This window comes from Pan paniscus, chromosome 1 (genome assembly GCF_029289425.2).
Source record: "Pan paniscus chromosome 1, NHGRI_mPanPan1-v2.0_pri, whole genome shotgun sequence".
NCBI lineage: Eukaryota > Metazoa > Chordata > Mammalia > Primates > Hominidae > Pan > Pan paniscus.
Window position 1 is genome coordinate 105378572 of NC_073249.2, and position 25527 is coordinate 105404098.

A 25527-nucleotide genomic window follows, 5' to 3' on the forward strand; every position below is an offset into this window, starting at 1 on the left:
AAATTTAGAGCAAGGCTTGTATGTTTTCCAACCTTCTCCCCACTAAAGCTGGCATCTGCCTTTCAAAAAGATGTCTCCATAAATACAAACAGGAATGCCCCAAGCAGAGCCCAGAGAAGGGCCATTGCTCCTGAGAGCAGTCCTCTGAAGAGTTCATCACTGTGGCCCTTTTCGGCTTAAAGATTCATCCTTAATGGAAACTCCCCTCTTTTCCCTCCAAATTATATTTGCTTGTCCTGGTAATGGAAATCAACTGATAGAAGGTTAAAAGCCATCAATGTATCGGTCAGCTAATGTCCATCCACTTCTTACTTATTCAGAAGATACAAAAGAGTTCTAACTGGCTGACCCTTCAAAGAAGGTAGTTTTTTAAATTAATTTTTACTTATACATATCATAAAAATAGGCATCTGCAGTATCCTGGAATGAGTGAGGGTTATGGAGACAGATCTAGCTCTGAATCTCGACTAAGCCACTTACTAATTGCATTATCCTGTGCAAGTTAGAAGCCCCAGTTTCCCCAAATACCTACCCATCTCTTAGGGTTGTTGCAAAGTGTTAAGTGTACGAATGTACATAAAACACCATGATTTATTGCAGCGGCCCTAAAGCCAGACAGGGGTTTGAATCCTGGCTACACCCCTCACTAACCATAGGCCAACATCCAAAGCTGTGAACCTAAGTTCCAAATTCCTTACCTATAATGTAGAAAAATATTGTCTACTCCAAAGGATAGCCATATGAATTAAATAAAGCAATATTTGCAAAGCCCCTAGCAGAATGACAGACACATAATAATAAAAATCAAAAAAGAAAAAAAAATCTGATGTTTAAAAAATCAAGCTGCAAGGACCAGGCACGGTGGCTCACGCCTGTAATCCCAGCACTTTGGGAGGCTGAGGCGGGCGGATCACCTGAGGTCAGGAGTACGAGACCAGCCTGCCCAACATAAAGAAACCCCGTCTCTACTAAAACTACAAAAAATTAGCCAGGCGTTGTGGTGCATGCCTGTAATTCCAGCTACTCGGGAGGCTGAGGCAGGAGAATCACTTGAACCCGGGAGGTGGAGGTTGCGGTGAGCCGAGATTGTGCCATTGCACTCCAGCCTGGGCAACAAGAGCAAAACTCCGACTCAAAAAAAAAGAAAAATCAAGCCACAAGTTTAAGTACCAGCTCTGTCACTTATTATGTAGGGGTAAACAATGTATACAAGTCACCTAACCCCTGTGAGGCTCCATTTCCACCAAGTTTGTGAGGATTAAAGGAGATCATTGTGTAAGAATACTCTATAAACTATAAATTTCCAACAGAAATGTTGGAGGTTGTTTGATTCTACAGAAGTAATTTTTATATTAATTGTATTTACTGGTCCTTCCAAACAATATCTTCATCTTTAAAATGGAAAAAACTGAGGCAGAGAAATGTTGAGCCATAGAGGGAAGGCTACTGGTTTGAAAGGTAGGGTGGAGACAAGGGCTGGGCCAAAATAAATTTAGACCAGGACAAAGCAGAAAATTTCTGAAAGCTTCAAAGGAGAAAAATGAGAATACTCATCAACCTATGTTTTTAATCAACAGCTTCACCTGCTGGTTAAGCCTCTCAGTGCACAGTGTGGGCATAACAATTCTCTTACTTCCTCCCAGAAACAGTATTAGACTTCAGAGTGAGAAAGAACTTCACTATCAAACCTCTTTTCCTATTCATAAATTAATTTTGGGATGGGGCACAGAAACAAAGACCAGTGGACATAAATTTGAGTCTCAGTCTAACTGGCGTTTTCTGAACTACACCATTAAAAAAAAAAAAAAGAAAATATTGTAATCCTTCAAATAGGTTTCCTTCCTTGGTTGATCAGAAATGTCCTCATTCCCCAGGTCTCTTCATGCTAAATATGGTAATAGCTGGCAGACAGCCAGCCCAGTAAATTCCAATGATACTTAAGAAAGCATTCATATGGCCTGAAATTACTCTGAACCAAACACTTGAGACCTGCAGGGCTTCAGCATAGAGCAGTTCAGCTGGAGCAACGAATGTCAAAACCAGCGGGGTGCCTTAAAAACACAAAAGCTTGGGAAAAAAGCAATCTACTCTTCTTTATTGCTACATTCTTTAGCAACAACATTGATCTCCTACCCACTGTGCACACAGCACTGCACTAGGGCAGTGGGAGGCTGGACGGAGGAATGGAAGAAACAGGTGGTGTCCATGGGTTGCCAAAACAACAGGGTGCTTCAGTCAGTTCTGTCCTACAACTAATCAATTTGGTGAGGAAAGGGGGAGAGAATCTTAGTCATCTTCTTCTCTGACCAAGCTAACTGGCTAGACCCACTGTACTGGCATTTATCCATTAGGTCAAAGTGTCAGAATTAGCAGTGCATGGTAGACATAGCATTAGTCCTGCCTTTCAGGGATGTTAAATGCTTCAAAAATCTTGGCTATCTAGAAAAGGAGGACAGTAGCCGATTACGTCACCCATCCAAAATCATGTATTTGACTCCAGAATACACTGCTTTTCTCCAACATATTTTTAAATTAAGTATTAAAGTAAATGTCAATTTCCTAGACATATACAGCTGAAAGCATGCTGATTTACGATACAGTCAGATAAGAACTTTCAAGTAGCTACAGAAAATAGCAGTTAACAAATGAATTAACCAATATCATTAGAAACCAAAGGATTAAAAAAAATTAACCTATGAAATGAACAATTTTTATATCAACATTGGTAGCAATTTGATGTTATGTTATATACTGCTAATTATTTCCATACATATTGTGACATATTTAAGACAAAAGACTAACACCCTTAATATTTAAAGAGCTTTTTCAAACCAGTAAGAAAATAATTAAATGAGTAAAAGACACAATTTACCAAAATAAGTAGAAAAAAAGGCAATACAAACGCCACTGATGATATGAAAAAACATTCAATATCACTGTAATGAGAGAGGCATATTAAGATTAAGTAATATTTACCACTTATCAAATGGTAAAGATTTTTAAAAATAAAACCTAGTGTTGACAATAGTATATTATGTGTGTGTGCATATATATATATGTAGATCTGTTCATAAACTAAAAAATATATATATATAAAAATAAATCAACAGCTTTTCTAAATCTAAGGGTAAAAAAACCAAAGACGTATACCAAAAAATTAATGGCAGCATGATTGTGGACATTTTATTTATGCTTTTCTAGATTCTTCAAACATCCTTAACTACTTTTTTAAACATAATTACTTTTTATATTACAAAAATAAAAAAATCTTGTAAAGGTGCCAGAGAAAATCAGCAAAGTATAAATATGAGTTAATTATCTGTAAACATAACGAATAATTCTGTTGCTACGTAAACCTACCTTAAACTGTTTCAATGTTTGTTTTTAGTTACAACTATTTTCCTTAACTCTCTTAGAAAGAATATGTCAGAGAAGCCACTACATATTACTTACTTTAAATAGTAACATAATGCCAAAGACTTGCATGAATCTCAGGATACGGTCTTTTACCTAAAATTCCTCATGAAGATTAGAATGCACTTTAAATGTTGTAATAAAGTAAATGCCCTTAATGTTTCTAACTAAAGAAGATCTAGCAAATAAATAAACCCATATTCACAGCAAATAAAAATATAATAAAATAATCGAAATACACATGTCCTCAAACTTCAATGTGTCTTGACAGCGTCTGAACCAAAGCATGTGTAAGGAGAGAATTAAACAAAAACGTCTTTGCTACTTACCACATTTACCATTTAGAGAAGTTAATATATCAGCACTATCTAGTTTTGTGATTATTCATACTTAGAAACTCAACAGAATAGATTAGTGAGTAAACAGTATTCAATTATTCTTATTTGAATGTTGGTTAGGTATACCAATAGAACAACCTCTCCCTGCTAGGTACCAGTTAAAATAGATTATTGAAAATATTTGAGGCTTAAAAACTTCCAGAATCTTCTCACAAAAAAAAGATGAAAATAAAAAGAGATGAAAAAGAAGCAAACAACAATTTTAAAACGTGCCTGCCTCAGAACAAGGCAGTTTATTTTAGAATGTAACCACAGCTTCTTGTACAACACCTTATTCATCAAGCACAACTGTATTTTAAAGGAATGCTATTTGTTAAAAAGACAACATATTTAGGATAAGGTATCTAACTCCAACCACAATATTATCATCATGTTTTCCTTACTTCACAAAATACACACATACATTCATCATATGAATAAACATATATAATAAGGGTGAGAGAGCTACTCTTAACCCAGAAACAGGTTCTGCAACACCCATAGATCCAACCTGTCTTTATGCAACAATGAGTCCATCTTGGCAAGATGTTTGGCTGATGTATTCAAATAACCCAGAGTTCTGCCAGCTGCCAGTATCCTGCAGAAGGAACTGACTCGGAGACCAGAAACTGCCCTAGGCAAGCCTCCAGGGAAAGGTGCTTCAGTCCAATGGGAAGAAAAACCCAGCCCCTCACTGCCTGGCCAGAGGACCCGGGGTACCATGGCTGGAGCGACGTAGCTGGCTGGAAATGCGAGAGGGGCAAGGGACACTAAGGTGAACCCCCAAGAGCTTGTTCAATCATACCTAGTAAAGGCCAAACTATTGGGGAGCTAGTAGAACAGGGTTTTGCCAAGACAAGTACAAAAGGGTGAGGGAGATATTAGTATGATTAATCAATGCCACCTGAGGCAGCAACTCTGGGTGTGTCCACACCACACTTCAGTCACTGCCTGGCTGTGACGAGAAGTTCCTTCAGCCACTGCCACTGAGAACTGCATCTTCCAAGGAAGATATTTCCACCATAACTTGTCCTAGTTCAGGCTTGGCATTCGGGACTAAGAACACAGCACTCTCTCTTGCCGCAAACCCACTAACAGACATAATAGACACCACAACATGTGCCAAATTTATATTTACACCCTCACCAGACAAAGGAGTTTTTGTCTTTTCCCCAAGCCAAGTTCTAATACTTCTAAATTACAACACAGAAAGAGGAAAATGGCAGACAGCTCATGACAGCAGACAAGCCCAGCAAGGGTGAGCTGGAGGTCACCTTTCCCTGGTGGTATTAAGACCTGAAGTTTACTCCCAAGACCCTATAGCTCCGAGTCACCCTGACTGCAGGAAACTGCTTTCAGAGAGCATAGATAAATGATAAAAATAACTGTATTTCATATTCCTAATTGTGTGCTTATCTGTCTTGTCTCCATGATGATGTCAGCTCCTTGGGAGCAGGACCATATTTTCTACTTGGTCAATGATTCCCACACATCTGGAAGAGTAGAATACCCTGTACTTGCTACCACATGATGCCAAGGGAAGCACACAAATTAAGTGTGACAACACACCACAATGCTCCCCCAATACACCACTAAGACAGCAGAGCTACAAAGATAGCAAATGTTAGTGCCAAGGGCTAGTGATCCTACCAGTGAATTACATGGAAACCTATGTATTTACATACACAAATTAATACAATAATTCCTTTGCTTTTCTTATTCCAAGCTATGGCTTTATCATCCCCCTTTCTTGGCTTTACTCTCCTTTTTAAGACCACAATGTATGTTCTGCCATACAGATAATATTCTCCTCAAAAAAGAAAGACAGGAGAAAAAACAGATCTACGGCAAACCTCCTACCACTACCAGTGATGCAGTTTGTCCCGTCTCAAGCCTATGAGCATATCCTTTCAGATCTGAAGCCACTTCCTTCTTCCTATCAAGGACAGTATTATCAAGTGTCTTTATGAGAGGAGCAATCCTGTGCCCCTTCTTGCAGATTGTTTTGTTCTGCTCAAGAAGCCCTAGATTCCTCCTTTATTTTCCTTTCCTTATTTCATTTGCTGCAGCAGCCCAGAAACCCCAAAAGCAGGACCACCAGAAATGAGTGACCTTTATATCTCTCCACACTAACACATCTGAGGGAAACTGCCGACACCAAATATGTGTTCATGAGCTAATGAAGCAGAAATCCTCAAAGGAAGCACCATTTGCAACGGCTGAGGACAGAATTCTTTAGTGGACACCAAAAAGGCTGTGGAACTCCTATGCATTCTAACATCTCAGGTAACATTCTAATGGAGGAATAAGGAGGCTTACAACAAAGTCATACAACACAAACAGAAGTCTGAAAATGCTGGATTTCGCAAATTTCTTTTAAGACAAAACAAACAACTTTACTAACCTTATACCATAGTAGCTCTCTTCTCTGTACTAAGTGAGGCCAGCAAGTAGGAGGCATTTCCAAGGGGGAAAAATGACCACAGGATCTAGCCAAAGCAACCTGTCTCTAATACTCTCAAAAAACAAACAAACAAAAACAAACACTTTGATTTCCCAGATTCACTCTGCAGTGATTCTAAAACTTTCCTAATGTAAGAATCACCTGGCTATTTCTTGAACACACAAATTCCCAGATGACATTCCAGATGCACTGAATCAGAATCTCCATGAGAACACCTGAGCTATTCTTATCATAAGAGAGGTTAGGGAAACACTGCTTGATAAATGTTATTCTCCCACCAGTGCCCACCTGTGCAGGGAGGTATGAAACAAGTAGGGCTAAGATGCTTTACCTGAGCAATCACCCCAGACATGCTCCTCACTGGGTTTGACTCCTTTTATGGAGAGCTGGGTGTCAGCTCCGTAAAGTCTACAGACAAGCATCTCTTTGGGTCCCTATCACCTGCACAGGTCTCAGGACTCTGAGACAAATTTCTGAGTAGATGTCAATGAGGACAAGTCATGAGGAGACGGATTACAGCTGAATATAAGAAGATCTTTCTAAGAATTAGAGCTGGCCAAAGATGGAATAAACTGCTGTGGAGAGCTGTCTACCACAAGAGATGTTCAAGAAGAGAGAAAATATGGTACCTCTTGACTAGAATGTTGTAAACATCAGATCCAGCATGGGATGGACAGAAAGACTAGATGAATTTTAAAGTTCCTGCCAATGCATAAGTCAACAAAGAGGAAAATTTCAGCCACTCCTTAATTAATTAAAAGAGATAGCAAAAAAAGTCTGTGGGTGGTGTCAGCTTTCAACTGATCCTATCTCTTCAAAGAAAAAAGAACATAGAAACACACTCCAACTCACCATCAGCCTCTCCTATAGAATGTTCTAAAGGTGGGAAAGCAGGAGTCATAGATGCTGTGACTAAGACCTGCTGCTCAGTTGACTCTGAATTTGGGGCACATGCCAGACAAGTTCTGTAGTACAGAGAAGAAATGTGTGTAGCACAGACCTGGCCCTCAAGGATCAAAATCATGTGGCAGAGACAACTCAACACCATGTGATTCTCTCAAATATTTATTCATCATATTTCACCTTTAGTTTTTGTCAGTAGGGTGTTCAGGGGACTCTCTTGGTTCAAAAAAAAAAAAGCAAATATACTTTACTAAATGTACATATTCTCTCAATCCAGTACAAGTTTGCAATATCCAACTCAATGAAAAAAATCTCAAAAAAAATTATCAAAATAAATATAAACTTAGTTAACTCTAATTTTAAAAATAGTATTCCAAAAATGACTAGTCCCCAAAATGATGAGATTACAATAAGGTGTGGCTATTCTGGACAAAATAACAGAAATTGCTGGCCTAGTAATACAGTAATACAGGAAGCAGTGGAAGCAAACTTGAGTGAGAGGCAGGGGGTGGATGGCAGTGCCTTTGAAGTGAGATTCCAAAGTCAAAGTGACCTTTATAAATTGCAGAAGTGATCAGAAAAAGAAAGAAAGAAACCCCACACACAAAGAAATTCAAAATTACAAGTTTAAATGAAACATCTGGGGAAGGGAAAAATTTGGTTTTTCCCCAAATGTAAGGTAAGCATGACTCCTGCAAATACTATTTTTAAAATGTCTAGGAGTACCATAGTTGTCCAAAATAAGAAAATGGCTAAAAATAATTGTTCGACTGAACAAGTATTTATTGTGTGCCTATTAGATACCAAGGCATCATGCCAGGTACAGCGGTAGGGTATGGGCATTAGAATAAACACATAAATGAAAATACACGATTCCTTCCTCATGTACGCATTAACAATAAGCACTTGAGGATGTTATAAGAGTTTTTGTGCACATAAGCGCATTTGTACACGAGATGGAAGCAATGTGGACAGTGAATGAGGCACTGGACACCAGAAGAAAGGAATTCTAGTCTCAACTCTAATTGGCTCTGTGACCATGAACAATGAACATCAGAAAATGGAGGACCAAAACAGTGGCTCTCCTACAAGGTCACCAAACCAATTAATAACAGACCTGGAGAAGAATTCTGGTCTTCTGGCTCCTAGTTCAGTGATCTGTCCAAAATACTACACATATGGTAGGCTGACAAAGAAAGAAAAGAAGACCTTTTGGTTTCAAGTCATTTGCAGAGAAAGGGGGGGAAACAAAAACAGGAAAATCAGGAAAGGGTGGAAGGAAAATTAATAGTTCAAATTTAGGCATTCGAACTGAGACATCAAGAAAGGAAGCATGTAACTATGGACTGTGAACACAATATAAAGAAAATGATGTAAAATTTCTTATATCCTTATTCAAATCACGCCTTGCAGTTTTTTACTCTAAAATCATTGCAGACGTATATAGATAAAGGGTCAAAAAACAACATGTATGAATGACATTTAAGGAAAAAGAGAAGAAAACAGAAGAAAAAACAGAAGAAAAGGGAAAAGGAGAGGTGGATAATTTATTATATCATCTAAATATATGAAGCCCTTCTAAAGGGTCAATGCAGACATATTGCACCCAGATAAACAGAAGAAATGACATTATATTCTATATCTCTTACGTTAGCAATTTTAAAATTCCTTGAGTCAGAAGCGTTAAACACTGGAATGACTAAGGTTACATTTGTTATGGAAATTTCTTAAATTTAGAAAGACCTCATACACACACCTGAAGGTAAAAAAAAGTACTTAATCAGTGGGTTGCAACCAAGTTACTTGTCAGAATCACCTGTAAACCTTGAAAAAATATGGATTCTCAAACTTACCTTATCAGAATCCCTGGGTGCTGAGTCCAAGATCCACCCCAACAGATTTTGATGTAGCCAGGACACAGAGTTTTTTTCTACCATAATGGGAGAGGTAGGGAGGAGGATCACTAGGAATGGCAACACAGAGTGGGAACTAGATCAATGCAAATTTTGTGGGCAAAATAGAATTTCTGTGGGTGTGATATTTTTAAAATGTATTGTAAGGCTGCTCTGAACCATCCAAGCATATCCCACTGAATTTAAACATTCTCTAAAGGTCCTGAAGTCAGCAACTACAATCCAGGTGAACCAAAAGTTGCTCCTCTATGTCATAGAAGCCTACAGGAGAGGCAGTAGGGTGGGAATGGAGCAGAGAGATCCCAAGAAGTTATGGGTAAATATTTTTTAAATCTAAACATTCAGAAAAATAAGAGAGACTAGGAATCACTCTCCTCCTCCTCTCCACCACACCAAAAAAAAAAAAAGGAATAATAAGAAAGTGAAAGGAAAAATAGTTTTAGGTTACATTTCATCACCATCTGAAAGAAAATTACTCCGATTTTGTTTAAGCAAGAGAAGAATTCAGCTGAGAAATTATCTAGCAGGCAGCAAAATCAGGGAGTCACTTCCCATTGCAAAGCAAAAGAAAACAAGGAGCAAGAGGATGGTCCTGGATAGCTGTTTAGACAATCAGACATACTGCTAACATCTCCTTGCCTTAGAAACTCCGTGATGTTTAAATTAACAATTGGCCACAAGCCGAACACAGGAACACTCAAAAGTTTAGAAGGGTGTGCTGTAATTGGTACCTTAGCAAAACACAATAATAAATTAAGAGGATTCAAGAAGCCTTCACTGTAGACTCTAAGAAGATTTAAGATTTGTACCAAGAAACAGGCTTCTAAATCTCTTCTACTGCATTAGTTTAGCATCTAAAGAACACCTGTCTAAAAATCAAAATATCTAAATCCTATCCTTTGAGTCAACTTGACTAACACTCATCTGTGTGATAAGGAATGCTTGGGTGGCATGCAAGGTATTGAAGTACCCCCAATTTCATCCCATATATATATTTTTTAATCCATCCCATATTGTTCTTAAAGAGAAATTCTGATGTATTTTGTCGGGCAGCAAGTTGCCAAGCCCTGCAATACTGAAAGATTCACCCAGGACAGTTCTCTACTAACATCTCAAACAAGAAGTAGACAAAGAATAAGCAACTTATGCACACATAAGACTTTAACTACCCGAGGCAACGCCCCTCAGGATCCCCTTTAGGACCACAGCACCATACAAAATTGTACAAATCACCCTTTTTTTTTTGTGGGGGGGGGCGGAGAATGTCTGCAAATTAAAACAGAAAAAAGGAAGCAACAACACGTAATTCAAACCACTCAAACTGAGCAACTTAAAACATTTCGTACAGGTTTTGTGTATTCAATTCTCTTCTCTAATCAGCTTTCACCCTCCAACAATGAATTGGGCCGCTTACCTGTTGGCTGGTCTTCCAGAAGAAGCGTGTCTTCATAGCGCAGGTACTTCGAAGTCTGTTTGCACTGCTGGGATCCCTGCATCCAAAGCACTTTAGCCACTCCGCAAGCCAGGATCCTAACGGCTTTGACACGAGTAACTTCACACACCTCCACTATCACCCGGCCAGCCACCTTCTCGCCACTGCCGTACACCTTTTCAGGGTCGTTAAAGACCACCTCAAAAGACTTGATCTTCTTGAACATCACCATGATGGAACTGAGTTGGTTTTAAGAGTTAGAAATGACGGTGGAAGAAAAAAAAAAGCTCCAAATCGAGGAAACTCCTTTGCAAAAAATTATTTCACTCTAAGGAATTAAGGTATTCTTAAGCAGTTTGAGCTTAAAAATAAAATAAGATTTAAACAAATGAATATTAACTACTAGGTTTTCGAAAAGGCGCCTAAAAAATATACGCCGCTGGTTACACTAAGCGAATTCAGAGAAAAAGCCTTCTTTCCCCCAATTGCTGGAGAAAAGATCCGATCTCCACAAGCACTCCTTTGGAGAAAAAGAGGGGTTAGTTTCAAGCAGGAGGCGGAAACGTCTCTATATAGTAGCCCGGGCCAGAAGAGCCACGCGAGCGCTGGCCCGGAGGCTCGTGCTGCCCTCGTGCACATCCCTCCCATTGGCTGCCCGGTCCTTGTTTACCAGGAGCCCGACCAATCAGTGAGATCGCTGTGGCGCGTGGACACGGTGTGCTCCTGGCGGGGAAAATGGTTGTGGCGCTCTGGAGCGGCGCAGGGAGCGGGGAAGGAGAGGAAGGAGGGGAAGGAGGGGGCTGTTGAGCGTCTTCTCCCAGGTCCAGTGGAAGGAGGATCCCATTGACCCTAAAACCTAGCCAGGGCGACAGGCCATCGGAGGGCGGGTGTGGACGTTTCTGGTCTGAGAGCGGTGTTTTGAGGTAAAAGGAAAATGTGCTTATGAGGGAATTTCATGCCTAGTCTTAGCCAGTGCAGTTACTTTAGAGCCTGTCGTTATTCCTGGCTCATAAATAGCAAGTGTGTGAAAATCCCATAGCTCCAAGAATACTTTCAGGTTTGGGGCTGTGGAGCGCAGAATGCTTGGTGTTACTGTTCAGGAACAGCCCTTTGTCCTTCTCTTGCCCCGCATCCCTATTAAGTATAAAAAACACCACCGTCTCTGAGGGAAAGGAGAACTTTCAGGCCTCATTGTGTGTGTAGGACTGATGTCTTCTCCTTCCCATTCCAATCCCTTGGGGCTAGGGCTGGGGGCTGCGTGCCTGTGCTGTTCGTCACCCACCCCCAGCTTGTACCCTCTCTTCTGTTCTCTCTGTTCTGTGGAACGGAAATAGGAGGGGCGTGTTTACATCCTGTTGCTTATCCTGTCATCTCTTCAATTTCTACCTGCAAAGTTGGGGAACACTTTGTCTATGTTCCCCATTTACCTCATTAACTCTTTAGTGAGGTGTGTCCAGGCGCTCATTATCTCCCACTTCCTACCTGCTTCTGGAGGAAAAGGAAAAGGAGGAAAAAAAGGATGCTTCACTCTTTTCACTTTTTTCCAGTTATGTTCACTCTTTCTTGTCTCCATCCCCTCTCCCAACTCACTAAATCAAATGTACATCCATAAATCTGGTTAAAAGTGAGAAAGTCCTCTTGTTTATATCCAAATTTTCAGTGGAGAGATGGCCACACACCTGTTTGAAGGAACAATTTTAAAAAATATTTTCAAAGGTTTTTCCCTAAACGATTTAGAAAACAGTAAGAAGGAAAAGAGAAGAAAGATCGGTCAACAGAGCACTATAAATTCAAGCCAGAAGAGACCCTACCCTCTGTCTTCATTCTTTGTTGGTTTCGTTTGGCCAGCTGTCAGATGGATTTTCCCCTGCTGGCTGTGAGATGCTTTAGGAGCTGAGTACTGAGAACTTACTCTTAAATGTAATAGGAAAAACGTGTATGCTAAAGTGCAGGGATTCTTCCTCCTTTTATTTGATTCATAGACCCTTCCTATATCTGTGCTGGGGTATCAGAAGATTATTATTTAATTCCTTGTGCTGGAAAGAGGAAGATAATGTCCCAAGATTGAGATGGGGAGGTAATTAAGAAGCATTCAAGTATATTGAAACCCTACCCAATCAGCAAAAAAAAAAAAAAACCTATTCATTGCTGTTAAAGAGCCTTCTTCCTTCCTCAGACAGCCTAGCTGGATTGACACCCTAAGGCTAACGAGAGTTACAACTCAACCCCAATATTAAGCAAGCTCAAGAATAGGCATCATGAGTCTCTTGGAAAACACACACATGCATTAAACCCCAGGAACATGTTGATCCTTAGGGTGTGTTTGAGGCGGCACCCTGTTCTAGAAACTTAACCAGCTAGGCTTGAGGTGTTTTCAGTTGGTTAACAATATTGATTGAGTTACTGGGAGCAGAGGAGGTGGAACTCTGACTGAAGTAATTTTTTTTTTAAGGTGGAATCTTGCTCTGTTGCCTAGGCTGGAGTGCAGTGGCCTGACCCCAGCTCACTGCAACCTCTGCCTCCTGGGTTAGAGCGATTCTCCGCCTCAGCCTCCTGAGTACCTGGCATTACAGGCATGCATCACCACGCCCAGCTAATTTTTGTATTTTTAGTAGAGACGGGGTTTCACCATGTTGCCCAAGATGGTCTTGAACTCCTGACCTCAGGTGATCCACCCGCCTTGGCCTCCCAAAGTGCTGGGATTACAGGCGTGAGCCACCGTGCCTGGCCTGACTGAAGTAATTTTAAAAGTTCAAAATTGTGGCTTCTGGGAGAACGTTTAGTTTGATGGGTATGAAAGTGTAACTATCAAACATCAAAATGCTGACAAATATATGAATCAATATTGTTAACTACATAGTCAATATTGTTAAATATTGTTAAATCTTAACTACATACATTTTGAGGGAATAGGAAAGATGGTGGCTAGTGATGGATCAGGGTGGTGGTAATATGGGACATCTTAAGACATCCAACTCTCAACCAGGTTGGAATGCAGTGTCACTTGGCTCACTGAAACCTCCGCATCCCAGGCTCAAGTGATTCTCCCACCTCAGCCTCCCGAGTAGCTGGGACTACAGATGTGCTCCACCACGCCTAGGTAATTTTTGTATTTTTGGTAGAGATGGGGTTTCACCATGTTGGCCAGGCTGGTCTCAAACTCCTGCTCAAGCAGTCCGCCTACCTCGGCCTCCCAAAGTGCTGGGATTATAGGCACCCTTTTCCCTTTCAATTTATTTGATATTTATTTGGGCACATCTCTGAAGTACTGAATTGCCGAGTTTTAAAAAATCCTATGACAATTCTCTCGTTCTAAGTTTCTCTTCTGGGCTCTGGTTTCCTTGTATCTTCCCATTTGCAGAGCTCACTACAGACTACGTTGCTCTGTGTTATGCCTGGGTTCCTTTAAATGCCAAAAAATTATTTAGCTTTGGCAGCAGCTGCTGCCTACCAGGCCTGTAGCCAAGGCATGTTGTGAAGTGGAGTCCTCCTGGACACAGTTGTTTACGACCTTTCACCTTGTAACCTGGTATTCTGATAAAAACCTGCCCCGATTCTCCTTTCCCAGTTCTTGGGTCTAAGAAGAAAGAAATTTTGTAAACTCTTGTCCTAAAATCAGGGTATAAAAACACTTGTGAGGTTTGGGAAAAGGGGTGGGCCAAGGAGGAACAGCAAAGTAGGGCACAGTCAAAGAGTTTTGCAAGTTGGATCATCTTTATCTGCCCCTTCTCTACCCTCTTCAGTCCCAGTGCCAACAGGAAACCAAGTGGTGATTGTTGTTTGTTTGCTTTACTGCAGGTGACAGAATAAAGCCAGCAGTTTCAGGGAGGGAAGTGCCCTCAGCACTTTGTTGCCAGTCAGAGACAAGACACTGATTGCATTTCTCTTTTCTTTAACCTCTGCCTGACAAACATTTAGAACATGAAGACTCATAGTTCTTAATGCAGAACAAAGCCCCTTCTTGGTCCTTTTAATCACTTCTCTCACCTCTACTCTGTAAACTTCCCTTTTACCCTTACCCATTTTCCTTTCTCTCTCTCTTTTTTTTTCCACATAGGGTCTCACTCTCAACCAGGTTGGAATGCAGTGTCACTTGGCTCACTGAAACCTCCGCATCCCAGGCTCAAGTGATTCTCCCACCTCAGCCTCCCGAGTAGCTGGGACTACAGATGTGCTCCACCACGCCTAGGTAATTTTTGTATTTTTGGTAGAGATGGGGTTTCACCATGTTGGCCAGGCTGGTCTCAAACTCCTGCTCAAGCAGTCCGCCTACCTCGGCCTCCCAAAGTGCTGGGATTATAGGCACCCTTTTCCCTTTCAATTTTTTTCCCTAAGGAATTTAGAGGCAAATTAAGAGTTTGAAGACTGCCCCAAGTCATAGATCAATAAGAATCAATTAACAATTGTAAGCCACGTGTGGTGGCTCATGCCTGTAATCCCAGCACTTTGGGAGGCTGAAATGGGAAGATCACTTGAGGCCAGGAATTCAAGAAGATCACCCCGGGCATTGTAGTGAGACCCCATCTCTCTTTAAAAAAAAAAAAAAAAAAGGCTGGGTGCGGTGACTCACGCCTGTAATCCCACCACTTTGGGAGGCTGAGGCAGGCAAATCACAAAGTCAGGAGATTGAGACCATCCTGGCTAACACGGTGAAACCCCGTCTCTACTAAAAATACAAAAAATTAGCCGGGTGTGGTGGCGGGCGCCTATAGTCCCAGCTACTTGGGAGGCTGAGGCAGGAGAATGGCGTGAACCTGGGAGGCGGAGCTTGCAGTGAGCCGAGATCTCGCCACTGCACTCCAGCCTGGGCGACAAAGTGAGACTCCATCTCAAAAAAAAAAAAAAAAGAAATTGTATAGCATGTTAGAGTTCCAAGTGACTTTTTAAGTAATTGCCATTTATTGAGCACCTATAATGAACCAAGTCTTTTATATAATTATGTCAGTGATATTTATAAGGTCATCTGTCATGTTGTTCTAGAAAGTATTTGAGGTTAGATTGTTTCATTTAATTCTCTCAATAACCTTGTGACTCGGTGTTGGTTCAGTCAGGCTCAGAAGTGAAGTAATTTGCCTGAGGTCACAGATTTTGTAAGTAGAGCAAGATCTTGAACCTGCCCATGTCTGTCTAAAAGTATGTACTATAAAAATGTGTTGTCTTGGCTCTCAGTGCTTTGATACACAGTATCTTGTTTGATTCTCACAATAGTCTAATAAAGGATTCAGGGCAAGACTCAGAGAATTTTAGAGTTAAATGGGACTGTAGCAGTCTTTTATTTTTTTTTAAACCAGTTCTTATTTTGGTTAAGTGACTTGACCTGGGACATAAGCTAGTATCTGGTGGAACCACTCTCCAAACCCAGGATTCTCTTTATTATCTATTTGTTTATTTTGTTGTTGCCCAGACTGGAGTATAGTGGCACAAGCATAGCTCAGTAGCGGGAACTACTAGGAACACACACCATACCCAGCTAATTTTTTTTTTTTTTTTTGAGAAATGGTCTCACTTCATCACCAGGCTGGAGTGCAGTGACATGACCATGTCTCACTGTAACCTCAACCTCCAGGGCTGAGGTGATCCTTCCACCTTGGCCTCTTGAGTCAGCTGGGACTACAGGCACATGCCGGGCTAATTTTCGTATATTTTGGTAGAGATGGAGTCTTGCCATGTTGCCTGGGCTGGTCTGGAACACCTGGGCTCAAGCTATCCACCCACCTTGGCCTCCCAAAGTGCTGGAATTATAGATATGAGCCACCATGTCCAATCTTGTTTGTTAATTTAGTTTTAACTTTTAAAAATATCTCATCTGGAAGCCCACATTTCGTGTTTACTGAGATCAATTTTTCTACCATGATAAGCAAAGGATAGAGATCTCAGTATTGTCCAATGTCATGGCAAGGTGGGGAGAGGGGCTGAATTAACTTGTTTGGAGGTATTGTAGGCTCATTTAAGATAGTTCTTTTTGGCTGGGCGTGGTGGCTCATGCCTGTAATCCCAGCATTTTGGGGGGTCGAGGCAGGCAGATCAACTGAGGTCAGGAGTTTGAGACCAGCCTGACCAACAAGGAGAAACCCCGTCTCTACTAATAATACAAAACTAGCCAGGTGTGGTGGCGCATGCCTGTAATCCCAGTTACTCGGGAGGCTGAGGCAAGAGAATAGCTTGAACCTGGGAGGTGGAGGTTGCAGTGAGTCAAGATTGCACTCCAGCCTGGGCAACAAGAGCAAAACTCCGTCTCAAAAAAAAAAAACAAAAAAGTTTTTTTTTCTTTTCTGAAGGCCCTTACAATAACTTCCTAAAGGTAGTTCTTTTTCTTTTCTTTCTTTTTTTTGTAATTAGCTTTATTTACTTATCTATTTACTTTTGAGACAAGGTCTTACTCTGTCACCCAGGCTGGAGTGCGGTGGCGTGATCTCGGCTCGCTGCAACCTCCGCCTCCCAGGTTCAAGTGATTCTCCTGTCTCAGCCTCCCTAGTAGCTGGGATTATAGGCACCCACCACCATGCCCAGCTAATTTTTTGTATTTTTAGTAGAGGTGGGGTTTCACCGTTTTGGCCAGGCTGGTCTTGAACTTCTGACCTCAGGTGATCCACCTGCCTTGGCCTCCCAAAATGCTGGGATTACAGGTTTGAGCCACCATGCCCAGCTTTATCTATTTATTTTTTATATAGAGTCTCACTCTGTCACTCAGGCTGGAGTGCAATGGCACGATCTTGGCTCACTGCAACCTCTGCCTCCCAGGTTCAAACGATTCTCCTCTGCCTCCAGAGTAGTTGGGATTACAGGCATTGGCCAGGCTGGTCTTGAACGCCTGACCTCAAGTGATCCACCCACCTTGGCCTCCCAAAGTGCTGGGATTACAGGCGTGAGCCATTGCGCCTGACCCAGATTGAGTAATTTCTACTGTTCTTTCAGTTCACTGATTCTTTCCTTAGGGGGTAGCCTCATTACCACTCACTGAGTTTGGGTGAAAGTCCTGACTCTCTATTAAGTTTCTTCTGCTACCACCCCAACAGGAAAGAGAGGGATGATTCCTAATAGACTTGCTGGTGGTGGAAGTCTAGGCACCCCATTCAGTCTTTGCCAGAATAGGAGAGGACAAGCCACAGTTTGTTTCTGTGGCATTTGGCTGGAATAGTGCAATTATTGTCTAAAAGTTTTCTGTTTTGCTAGACTGCCTCATTCCTGATCCTTTGGCTAGAGAGAACAGGCTTTTGTTAGGGAATTTTTAGTCTGCTCCTATTGGGATTTCCAGGTTGCTGGTTTCTTTAGCTCCAAGTATGGCGTATATGAGGCAAAAGGAAAGTCCACAGAAATCAGCATTGTGTCCTGCCTTTGTTTCTGGGGCTCCTAGCTGGTCTACCTCCTTCTCTCCACATTTCAGTCTTCTTAGGGTTGTCTTATATATAATGTCCAGGGAGGAGGATGAGGGAAGATCACATCTACTCAATCCTCCCTGATCCATTCTCTTTTATTCACTTGTTTATTTGGTTTTACACTAGATTTTCAGCTCTTTAAGTGTTTTGCTGTTGTTTGGAGACAGAGTCTCGCACTATCACCAGCCTAGAGTGCAGTGGCACGATCTCAGCTCACCCTATCCTCCACCTCCGGGGTTCAAGCGATTCTTGTGCCTCAGCCTCCCAAGTAGCTGGGATTACAGGCATGAGCCACAACACCCAGCTTAGGTGTATTTTTAGATTTTCAATACCTCGTCTGGCACATGATCTGTAAATGTTTTTTAAAAGGAAAATAGTCCAGGTGCGGTGGCTCATGCCTGTAATCCCAGCACTTTGGGAGGCTGAGGCTGGCAGATCACCTGAGGTCAGGAGTGCAAGACCAGCCTGGCCAATATGGTGAAATCTCGTCTCTACTAAAAATACAAAAATTAGCTGGGCATGGTGATGGGCATCTGTAGTCCCAGCTACTCAGGGGGCTGAGGCAGGAGAATCGCTTTAACCCAGGGGTGGAGGTTGCAGTGAGCTGAGATCACGCCACTGCAGTCCAGCCTGGGCGACAGAGCAAGACTCTGTCTCAAAAAAAAAAAAAAAAAAAAAAAGGAAAATAGAACTCAGAGTGAAGCAAATGAGCCACACTCCTTCCTCATCCACTTTAGGTATGCATTACGGGCAAGAAGAGGAGGCGTAATCCTGTCTTGGTGCTTTGACCAGATTCCTTCTGGTAATTTGATGTTGAGACAAGTGGCTAGCTCCCATAGCTCATACTGTCTGTCCTTCCTCGGTCCTTTCTTAACAAAAAATTACCAGCAGGTGGCAGAATAATTGATGAAAAAGTACTGTTGACCAAAACAGGAGGCTGATATCCTCTGCAACATAGAAAAATAAATTCTGCTGCCTTGTCCCCATTCTGGGTAAGATCCCGAGATGTTGTTCTGAAGGTTAGATGCTTTTTGTTTTTCAGCCTTGGTCCAGTGAAAACAGCTGGAGTAAAAGGAAGTGGGCTCTGTTAGGCTCCTTGGTGACATGACAACAGGATTCTTGTTGTCTTTGTGAAAATAAATGTCTAGCGTTTAGTTACTCGTCTTCCTATTTTATGGCATTTAAACCCATAGAAAAGTGGAGACTGGATGAGTGGAAGATTTAAACAACGTTTCTTGAACAACGTTTTAACATTGATACTTTGAAAGCAAAACAAGACCAGGCTTCGTGGCTTATGCCTGTAATCCCAGCACTTTGGGAGGCCGAGGCGGGAGGATGGCTTGAGCCCAAGAGTTTAAGACCAACCTGGGCAATATGGTGAGGCCTAGTATCTCCGCTACCACAGACACAAAATTAGCTGAGTGTGGTGGCCGGAACCTGTAGTCCCAGCTACTCAGGAGGCTGAGGTAGGAGCTCAGCACTGCACTACAGTCTGGGCAACAAAGTGGGACCGTGTCTCAAAACAACAACTATGATAATCCCCCCAAACTCTGTATCTCACCATCCATTTTTTTTTTTTCTGTCAGGCCTTGCTGATATACACACACCATTGATGATTCAATCTTTCAGTTTTTAAATTCATTATCAAAAATATTTTCTGATGTAAGAGTGTGTTTGGGGAGTGGGGTTGCTTTTAAAAATTTCTGCTTGAACTCATGGGCACAGAATTCATCACTTGGGGTCATCTGACCAAAAAAGACCAGAACGGGAGGCTTTTGATTGTTTCATTTTTTTCTTAACCTTTTATTTTTTAAAACTTCAAGCTTACAGAAAAGCTAAAAGTACAATATGGCAAACACAATTCATTAAGATTTCTTTCTTTCTTTTTTTTCTTTTTTTTTGTAATTTTTGGTACAGACAGGATTTCACCCTGCTGCCCGGACTGGTTTCAAACTCCTAAGCTCAAAGCAATCCACCTGCCTCAGCCTCCCAAAGTGCTGGGATTACAAGCTTGAGCCACTGTATCCAGCCCGCATTTGCTTTCTTTTCTCGCTCATAAAGTTAGCTTGCAACACATTAATGCATGCACCCCAGTTTTCTTTCTCTTCACTCCCTCTTTTCCTTCCTCGCAATTTTTATTTTGTGTTGCTCTTGTTGCCCAGGCTGGGGTGCAATGGCGTGATCTCGGCTCACTGCAACCTCCGTTTCCTGGGTTAAAGCGAGTCTCCTGCCTTAGCCTCCCGAGTAGCTGGGATTACAGGCAAGCGCCAGCACGCCTGGCTAATTTTGTATTTTTAGTAGAGACAGGATTTCACCATGTTGGCCAGGTTGGTCTCGAACTTCTGACCTCAGGTAATCCACCCGCCTCAGCCTCCCAAAGTCCTGGGATTACAGGCGTCTGAGCCACCGCGCCCGGCTTCCTCATAATTTTTTTTTTTTTTTTTTTTTTTGAGACAAAGTTTCACTCTTGATGCCCAGGCTGGAGTGCAATGGCGCAATCTCCGCTCACTGCAACCTCCGCCTCCCGGGTTCAAACGATTCTCCTGCCTCAGCCTCCCGAGTAGGTGGGACTACAGCCGCCCGCCACCACGCCGGCTACTTTTTGTATTTTTAGTAGAGACGGGGTTTCACTATGTTGGCCAGAATGATCTCGATCTCTTGACCTCGTGATCCACCCGCCTCGGCCTCGCAAAGTGCTGGGATTACAGGCATTAGCCACCGCGCCCGGGACCTCGTAATTTTTAAAGGTTAAAGGCCCTGAGTTTCTCTTAGTCTCCCACTAGTGAGTTGAGCTCAGATCCTGCTGAGCACCAAGTACCTCTAGGCTGAGTGATTTTCACTCGTCTGTAATATTTGTTTTAACAGTTTGGCCTACAATTCACACGACATGAAAAAAGGTACAGTGGGCCCAGGATCTCCTAGTGTTACTCGCATGACGTCTTTTATGTTCCTTAAGGAAAAGTTCCTGGTTGTTTTTGGCAAAGACGTAGCTGGGTCTCTACTTTTCTAATGTTCACAATTCCGGAAATCACTGCAACTACAAGGAGGTGAGCTTCCTCTCTGTCTCACCCTCCTCTCTCCGGACATTGGTCTCTGGTCTTGGGGACTGTAATCACGTGTACACGATGCTCCCTAGGCTCTGAGAGCCGGGCTGGAGAATTCTTTCACAATGTTTTCTACTGCAGGAAAGAAGTACCGGGAAGAAGCCCCAAAATAGGAAAGGCCCAGTATGCAAGAATCTCAGAATCTAGGCAGTGAAAAATAATATGAAAAAGAATAAGTGGAAATAAACTTTTAGTTAGAATCATGTAATTTTTTTTTTTTTTTTTTTTTTTTTTTTTTTTTTTTTTTTTTTTTTGAGGAAGGCTCTGGCCCTGTCATCAAGTTGGAGTGCAGTGGCACGATCAAGGCTCGCTGCAACCTCCGCCTACCAGGCTCAAGCGATCCGGCCTCTCGGGTAGATGGGACTACAGGCAAGCGCCACCACGCCCGGCGAATTTTTTTGTGCTTTTGATAGAGCCCGGGTTTGCCACTTTGCCCAGGCTGGTCTCGAACTAGTGAGCTCAAGCAATCTGGCCACTTTGGCTTCAGTGTTTAGCAGTTACAGGCACGAACCGCAGCACTTAGTAGAATCATATAGCTGCAACCGGGAAGGTTCAGCAGCTTCCCTGGTGGTCTAGTGGTTAGGATTCGGCGCTCTCACCGCCGCGGCCCGGGTTCGATTCCCGGTCAGGGAAAGAGTAATATTTCCTTTTACTGCTTTCTCTCAGGATCTTTTAAATAAACGTTATCTGCTAGTCAATCTTCCCCATCCCACTGAAAACTGAAATACAGAAAATGTAGAAAAACACAAATAAAGAAATCGCTCACCATTCTATCACCCGAAGACCATTCAATATCTAGGTTTTGAAACAAAGTGGAAGTATGCAATAATACTATTTTATCACCAGCTGTTTTTGTTGTTGTTGAGACGGAGTTTCGCTGTCGTTGCCCCAGGCTGGAGTGCAGTGGCGCGATCTCGGCTCACTGCAACCTCCGCCTCCCGGGTTCAAGCGATTCTCCTGTCTCAGCCTCCCAAGTAGCTGGGATTACAGGCCTGCGCTACCACGCCCGGCTAATTTTGTATTTGTAGTAGAGACGGGGTTCACCATGTTGGTGAGGCCGGTCTCGAACTCCTGACCTCAGGTGATCCACCCGCCTCTGCCTTACCAAAGGGACGGGATTATAGGCGTGAGCTACCATGCTCGGCCAACACCAGCTATTTTTAAGGTTAACAATGTATTTCTAACACTGCAGTGGAAATAAATATCCTTCAGTAACGTATTTTCTTTCAATTTAATTACTGGATTTTCGAAAAGGTAATATATTTACATGGTTTAGGATTCAAATATACAAAAGGGCAGAACTGATAAACCTGACTTTCACCCCTACCATTTATTTTCTCTCTAATGAAGTAACCGCTGTTAAGTTTCTTCATTATGTTAGAGACGTTTTATGCAAATGCAAGTACATGCATATATACATACGTATATATATTTAAACATTCTCTCCCCCTTGTACAAATGGAAGTAATCTATACACACTTTCTGCACTTTGCCTTTTCCATTTAACAGTATATTTTGGAAGTACTTACAGATTAGACATGAAGAACTTCCTCATTCTTTCTTCTGGCACATAGCATTCCGTTGTATGGATTTTCCATAATTAGTTTAGCCAGCTTCCTATTATAGACACTTAGGTTATTTCTAGCCCTTTGCTCTTTGGAAAAAAAAAATGCTGTCATATACGGTCTTGTACATATGTAATTTTGCGCATGTGTGGAATAAATGTCCAGGAAACTAGAATTGACTTTTCTTAAAGCTGTGAAACAAGATACTACTACAGAATTTTTAATAGGAGAAATTCCAGAGAGCTTCCTTTTAATTTTCCTCTTGTAGGTTTTTCCTGCAGTCTAAATTGCTTAGCCTAGAAATAAACGGGAAGACAAACCTGATTATTTAGTTCTGATACTCTAAAGGAAGTAAGCGTGTTTCAGATGCGTTGGTGGTATAGTGGTGAGCATAGCTGCCTTCCAAGCAGTTGACCCGGGTTCGATTCCCGGCCAACGCAGTAGCGGTTATTCTTTTCAGCTTTTTAGACTGAGTAGGCCTGGAAACCGAGCAAAGTAGGGAACACAGGAAAAGAGTTTTGACCACTTTTGTGTCCTAGGTCTGCACCAGTATGGTCTGTCCCTCCCACAGCAAACATCTGTATTTTGGTAACTGCACGTGCGCGCCTAGCCCGTCTGATGGGTTCGGCCGCTGGCGTCCAAACAATAACTCTCCTAGGGGTCTGGGGAAGTTAACAATAACTCTCCTAGGGGTCTAAGGAAGTGTCTGAAATAGAGGCTGGTTGGATTTGTTTTTCTGAATCGGCAGAGGTGGCTCTGATATATTTATGAGTCAAGATGAGGAAGTCAGCACAAGCTCCCACAATGCCAGACAGAGAGTACGCAGCGCTTCTTGTACCTGTGACGGAAGCAAGAAATTAAGACGGGGCTCTCATCCCCTCCCCAAATAAAATAGAGCAGTGGTCATGCCTAGTGAAAAGTTAGAGGGAACTCGCCCAATGTTGGGTTTCTTCAGATATATGTGTGTGTGTGTGTATATATATATATTTATATTTATATATGTATATTTATATATATTTATATGTATATATTTATATATTTATATATATTTATATATTTATGTATATATATTTTTTATATATTTATGTATATATATATTTTATATATATTTATATATTTATATATTTTTTTATATATTTATATATTTTTATATATATTTATATATATTTACAGATATATGTGTGTATATATATATATATATATCTCCAAATATCTTAAAGACACTGCCCTTCATCATTCCATGCCATTAGACATTTATAGGACCATGCATGGTGATCTCCTCCACACAAAAATAAATACTGGTGCAGAACAGGTAAGTGTACTATAAATTGAGTACATCAGCTTTTGGGCATTTTAAACCATTGGTCAGACACGTTGGAGCAAGAGGGCAGGTTGATAGCAAGAGGGAGTGTTTCTCTTTCAGTTTTCCAATAGCAAAGTGATGTTTGCCACTGTCATTTTAGAGTGAGGTGACAAATTGTTGTTGTTGTTTGGTTTTGTGGGGTTTTTTGTTTGTTTTTGAGACAAGGTCTCACTGTCCCCCAGGCTGGAGTGCAGTGGCACGATCAGGGTTACTTCTGCCTTGACCTCATGAATTCAAGCAAACCTCCTTACTAATCCTCCCGAGTAGCTGGGACTACAGGCACGTGACACCACACCCTGGGGTGTAAACTGGGATTTTATATTTTCAGTTGGCTCCGAATAGGTTCCCTTACTATTCTGGAATACAGATTGTCTTCATGGTTGCCATTCTCGTGTGCATTATATTTCTACTAACCTGCTAAATTTTTTTTTTTTTGAGACAGAGCCTCACTCCGTTGCCCAGGCTGTATTGCATGCAGTGGCAGGATCTCAGCTCACTGCAATCTCTGCCTCCTGGGTTCAAGCGATTCTCCTGCCTCAGCCTCCTGAGTAGTTGGGATTACAGCCTTACTGACATACACCACCACGCTGGGCATTTTTTTTTTTTTTTTTTTTTTTTTTTTTTTTTTGGTATTTTTAGTACAGACGGGGTTTCGCAATGTTGGTCAGGCTGGTCTCGAATTCCTGACCTCAGTTGATCAGAAGTAGGTGAGGTCAGAAAACGCACCCTGGGAGAGGCTGGCAAATTGCCCAGAACGGCCATCGCTAGGCCTGGGGTTTTCTTCTGTACTGAAATACTACTATTCATGTAGTGCGGGGACAAAACCAATTAGATACTTCTGGGAGTTAAAAAGAGATGAATTTACAGTGCCATTTGAGAGGGGTATTAAGGAATTTGCCAGGGTACTGACGCGTGTCAGGTACAAACCGCAGGTTGAGAGAGAGCTAAGTATTTTCTGTCCATGAAGGTGATAAGGGGGGTCTTGAAGAAAGAGGGACGTGGGAGGACACTGGCGCCAGAAATAGGAAAGGGCTGCTTGGGAGTGGGAAGGATGGGTCGGGGTGCTATCTAGAATGTTGCCTGGCAGTGGATGTAGGATGTAGAAGCGAGACATTAAACAAGAAGCTATCGCTTAAATAAAGTCTGAAGAAAGACTAGATATGTAAACGGCAGGAGATAGTAGGGAAACTGGACCCGTCTCCTCATAAAACTTCCCGCCTTATATTTCAGGGAGGATCGCAGCGCATTTCGGCCAAGACAGGTGAGACTGCGGTTCTGACCTGTGGGCCTCGATGAATTGCGTTAGGGCACCTGGGCTCCGGGAGAGCCGTTCCACTCCGCAAAGTAAGCGTGTTATGTCTGCAAACGAACGGGGACACTAAGAGCCCCAAAGGCCCTGCTTTCATCCCAAAGAACAGCCCCCGTCTGCGTAGTTTGTACCTGGCTCTGTGAGGTGAGAACACATTCCCCGCTAGCACAGAAATCCTACAAACTCCTGAGGGGGCTGCGGTTAGAAGCAGACGCTGTGTAAAAGGGGACTCTGGAGGCTAGAGAAAAACACGAAAATCTTCCCAGAGCGTGAGAACCCAAACGCTGGAGACCGTGGATCAGTTTCT

The 25527-nt window shown here is 42.1% G+C and overlaps 1 protein-coding gene and 2 non-coding genes across 8 annotated transcripts in view; 2 read left to right on the forward strand and 1 right to left on the reverse strand.

Moving 5' to 3' along the window:
• LOC117978935 (notch homolog 2 N-terminal-like protein R) overlaps nt 1-10543 on the reverse strand; it is an 84808-nt gene extending 74265 nt beyond the window's left edge. For 4 of the 6 annotated variants that reach the window (XM_063606128.1, XM_063606131.1, XM_063606130.1 and 1 more), the window contains exon 1: nt 9012-9031. The gene's annotated coding sequence lies outside the window, so the exon portion shown is untranslated. Of the gene's footprint in view, nt 1-9011; nt 9033-10485 lie in introns of those variants that run through there. The other 2 variants (XM_055102303.2, XM_063606122.1) reach the window with 2 other exon arrangements.
• An 11001-nt stretch (nt 10544-21544) lies between these two features.
• Nucleotides 21545-21616, forward strand: TRNAE-CUC (transfer RNA glutamic acid (anticodon CUC)). Its single transcript has one exon. It is a non-coding gene; the product is annotated as a tRNA-Glu (tRNA).
• Nucleotides 21617-22916: 1300 nt separating this feature from the next.
• Nucleotides 22917-22988, forward strand: TRNAG-UCC (transfer RNA glycine (anticodon UCC)). The gene has a single exon. It is a non-coding gene; the product is annotated as a tRNA-Gly (tRNA).
• The last annotated feature ends 2539 nt before the right edge of the window (nt 22989-25527 follow it).